Source organism: Diabrotica virgifera, chromosome 2 (genome assembly GCF_917563875.1).
Source record: "Diabrotica virgifera virgifera chromosome 2, PGI_DIABVI_V3a".
Lineage (NCBI taxonomy): Eukaryota > Metazoa > Arthropoda > Insecta > Coleoptera > Chrysomelidae > Diabrotica > Diabrotica virgifera.
Window position 1 is genome coordinate 25494088 of NC_065444.1, and position 4593 is coordinate 25498680.

The 4593-nt window shown below is 31.6% G+C and overlaps 1 long non-coding RNA gene across 1 annotated transcript; it reads right to left on the reverse strand.

The window, feature by feature from the left end:
• Positions 1–3290: 3290 nt before the first annotated feature.
• Positions 3291–4258, reverse strand: LOC126879988 (uncharacterized). Its single transcript, XR_007696366.1, has 2 exons — positions 4160–4258; positions 3291–3813 (listed from the first exon to the last, which is right to left on the reverse strand). It is a non-coding gene; the product is annotated as an uncharacterized LOC126879988 (long non-coding RNA).
• Positions 4259–4593: the final 335 nt, after the last annotated feature.

Below are 4593 nucleotides of genomic sequence, written 5' to 3' on the forward strand. Positions count from 1 at the left end.
TTTTCGAATCCTGAGAAAACTAATAAGTATTTTTGAAAAATTTAAACGCAGAATGAAAGATTGCGTTATTACCGAGGGCCGAAAGTCTCATAGAATAAATAAAAAGTTTCTTTTGAATGAAATATTTGCAATTAATAATAACACTAAATTTTCCTTTTTATGTTCACCCCGTAATTTATTAAAATAAACATTATAGAAGTTTTCAGGGATGTTCGTCCCTCAGAAATAATGTAATCTTTCATGCTGCGTTTAAATTGTTTTTAAAATTCTTATTAGTTTTCTTGGGATTTAAAAAAAAATTAATACATTTAAAACACATTAAACATTTTGATAATCGACATGTTACGCCTATGCCTTAAGGGTTACAATAAAATAAGACTATTTGGTTTTTCAATGGACAGCTCAAAATAAAATTATTTGGAATTTTTATGACTTTCCTTTATTAAAAAAGGCATTTATTTATCTTAGGGCCAGTTCAAAAAAACATGTGGTACCAAGCTGCTAGTTCACTCGAAAATATGTACTATTAAAAATACCACAATACAAAAGTTAGTATTACTGTATATTCGTTGGTATTTCTTTAAAATTCAAAACTAACCATAGGGCTATTAGACCTGGATCCCGCGTACCAAAAAAAAGTTGATTAATAGCAAGCTGAAAATTTGTTAATAGCTTAACGGTGTCTAGTCGGACAAACTTTGATGCACGGGAACACTGAAACAGGGGAAGTTTTAATTGTGGAAAAGTTTAAAAATTTATAACGTCAGATTACGAAAACGTCACGTGTATTTTGTCGGTCAGAACATCCAATTGATTTGTACCCTTTCATTAAATTCTCATGCAAAAATCAGACTGCTATTACTAACCAACATGATTCCTGTCATTTGACATGTTCTTCGTGTTCCACTCATTAAAATGCCCAGTTGGTGATAAACACCAGTCTGATTTTTGCATGAGAGTTTAATGAAATGGTAACAAATTAATTGGAAGTTCTGTCCGACAAAATACATGAAACGTTTACGTAGTCTGACGTTCCAAATTTTTAACCTTTTCCACAATTAAAACTTCTTCTGTTCCAGTGTTCCCATACATCAAAGTTTGTCTGACTAGACACCGTTAAGCTATTAACAAATTTTCAGCTTGCTATTAATCAACTTTTTTTGGTACGCGGGATCCAGGTCTATAAATATGGTTTTATATCTACAATTTAATTTTTTTTCGAATACAGGCTACAAATGTTGGGTTTAAATTTCAAAAAAATTAATGTGTAAATATGCATTAAGCTTTCTTAATAATTATCCTAACTGGCGCGTTTATTGGGTTTTATTTGTCTGTCTGCGGTTTAAATATCGTATCAGCCAATACATTTCTATGTTTATTGCAATTTGTCAAAAAAAATTTTTTTGACCTTGTTGGGAGAGGGGGGAATTTCCTTTCTTAATAATTATCCTAACTGGCGCGTTTATTGGGTTTTATTTGTCTGTCTGCGGTTTAAATATCGTATCAGCCAATACATTTCTATGTTTATTGCAATTTGTCAAAAAAAATTTTTTTGACCTTGTTGGGAGAGGGGGGAATTTCCCCTACCCCTCCCCCCTCCCCCTTGATCCGTCACTTAACAAATATAGGCGTAGGCGGCCTCATTTAAAATTGAAAATAAACACGTTGCGTAATATTCAAACTTTTCAAACTGTTTGAAGATGTTTGAATTCAAGTCAAACCTAAAGATATCGAAATCAAGTCAAGTCAAACTTTTTTATAAAAAAAGTTTGATTTTCAAGTCAAGTCAAGTTTGTTGAGTAAAATCAAACTAGTTTGACTTGATGCATCTCTAAGTGCTGACAACATGCCTGTGATTTGTATAGTAGTGAACTGTGGAAGTCCAACTGTTCAGAATAATGTTAATTTTAATTTGTTTTTTGTCGTGATTTTGAGCTTAATATAGTATTTAAAGACATTCATTAGATTGATTATTTTATAAACTTTTCGTTTGTAGTGATTTTAAGTGCTGAAAACATGCCTGTAATCTGTATAGTAGTGAACTGTGGAAGTCGAGCTGATCGGATAATGTTAATTTTTTTCGTGTTCCCTCTATAGGGCTTTTCATTCACAGTCATTTGTTTTGAGCTTCTGTCATATGTCGTATAATCCGTGTATAGTAATATTATACACGGATTATACATCTGACAGAAGCTCGAAACAAATGACAATCGATGAAAAGCCCTATTAGAAACTTATTTATGTTTCCTCACCTAACTAAATTGTCAAATAACAGGACGCACTCATGCTAGGAATTATGGTTTTTATTAATATTATTACAATTATTTATATGTGACACTAACGTAACTAGTGACATTCATTTTTAGGCCAATGTGACAAACTTTATTAATACTAAATTTTAACATTTATCCCCTATTTTGTTAAAACAATATTATTTTGTTTTTCATTCTATTCAAAATAAATGCAGTTTTGACAGGGAATTTGTTTTGTTATTTATTTATTCCATATAGACCTGGATCCCGCGTACCAAAAAAAAGTTGATTAATAGCAAGCTGAAAATTTATTAATAGCTTAATGGCGTCTAGTCCGACAAACTTTGATGTACAGGAACACTGGAAGTTTTAACTGTGGAACAGGTTAAAAATTTGGAACGTCAAACTACGAAAATGTTTATGTAATTTGTCAGATAAAACTTCCAATTGATTTGCTACCAATTCATTAAACTCTCATGCAAAAACCAGACTGGTGAAAAAATCACCAACTGGGCATTTTATGACCATGTCAATCTACAGGAATCATGTTGGTTAGTAATAGCAGTCTGATTTTTGCATGAGAATTTAATGAAAGGATAACACATAAATTGGATGTTCTGTCCGACAAAATATATGGGATGTTTTTGTAATCTGATGTTCCAAATCTGAGTTTCCAAACTGTTTCACAATTAAAACTACCCCTGTTCCAGTGTCACAATACATCAAAGTTTGTCCAACTGGACACCGTTAAGCTATTAACAAATTTTCAGCTTGCTATTAATCAATTTTTTTGGTACACGGGATCCAGACCTAATAGGTTTGTTCATAGTACGACACAAACGATTAGCAACTGCTGCCAACCATCAGATGCATGAGCAGTTAACAGTTAGCGTTGTGCAGTTAATAGTTAGCATTCATAGACTACGAATGCGCATGTGTCTGATGGTTGGCAAGAGTTGCTGATCGTTCTACGAACAAACCTATCAGTAAGCACAATTTGTGATATCCATGGGTAGTTACTAACAGAAAGAGGCAGAATTCGATTTTTAAAACATTTATTTTAGAGTCAAAACATAGTCATACCTTAAACGATAAATGTATATTATCATTACAAGTTGATACTAATTACAAAAATAAATACACATTTAAAAGACCAATACATAATTACTCATGATGAAGAAGTACATTATAATTAAAAATGAATAACCATTTTCATGTCACTGCAACACAATGCCAAAGCCATCTTATATTTCAATTCGTTTAGTGAGCACAACAACCACTCTGACCGAACAGTTTCAAAACTCATTAGTTTTTCATCAGAGAATGCATATGTTGCTATCTCCAAACCATGTAGCTGTAACATATGTACATACATTGGGTTCTTCTTCGTCTATCTTGCCCTGAGCATACTAAGCTAAAAATAGGATTGCTGCAATATGGCTGCAGACTTCACTATTACCGGCCATACGCATACAATGTGAATTTGCTATGTCATCAGAACTGGCTATCACCCCACCCAAGCATTTAGTCGTTTAGCATTAGATTTTTGGAAATGCTTCACCTAACAAAAATATTTTATTTTTTTGGAAATTCTTCAACTACAAAAATTTATTTTTATTAGAGTATTTGCGTTCTTTACAATGATTGAGAATATTTTATTTAAAATCAGACATTTATATAATATAATTTTAGAACAATCATGACAGTAATTCAAATACATGGCAGTAATAAATCATTTTCAGAGAATTATGGAGTTCGCAGTTTACAGATTAGGACGACGATATGTCTGGTTTCATACATATATATAAACGTAAATAAATCTAATATTTAAAACCAATTTATCCAAAAGACACTAATACTGTTATCCATATATTTCTTAATGGTGAATAAATAAAATAAAGGCATACCTTTCCGACAATAATATGGAAATCAGGAAATCATTAACAATTTTTACTCCATTCAAAACAAATCCAGCTGTAAAATATTTATGTGCCTGAAGGCTTTTGACTTTTGTATGCTTTCATCTGTTGCTTAGAGTAGCAACTGTCAGACTCCACCAGATATGTATAAATATCTATAATAGTAACTTGATGGACTGCACTTTACTGTAAAATCCAATTCTGACTGAATTGCGTATGGATCTAAATCCCCAATTATTTTCAGCTTCAATAAATATCTAAAACAATAAAAGAAATAATGTTATTGCTTGCAAAATTCATCATTATGGATAAATATCGGGGCAAAATGAACTTAATGAACAGTAAATAAAAATTGTTTCGCCTACCATTCTCGCAACATCTGGAGTTTCCAATAATAATTTCCTTAAATAATCAGTTTGCAT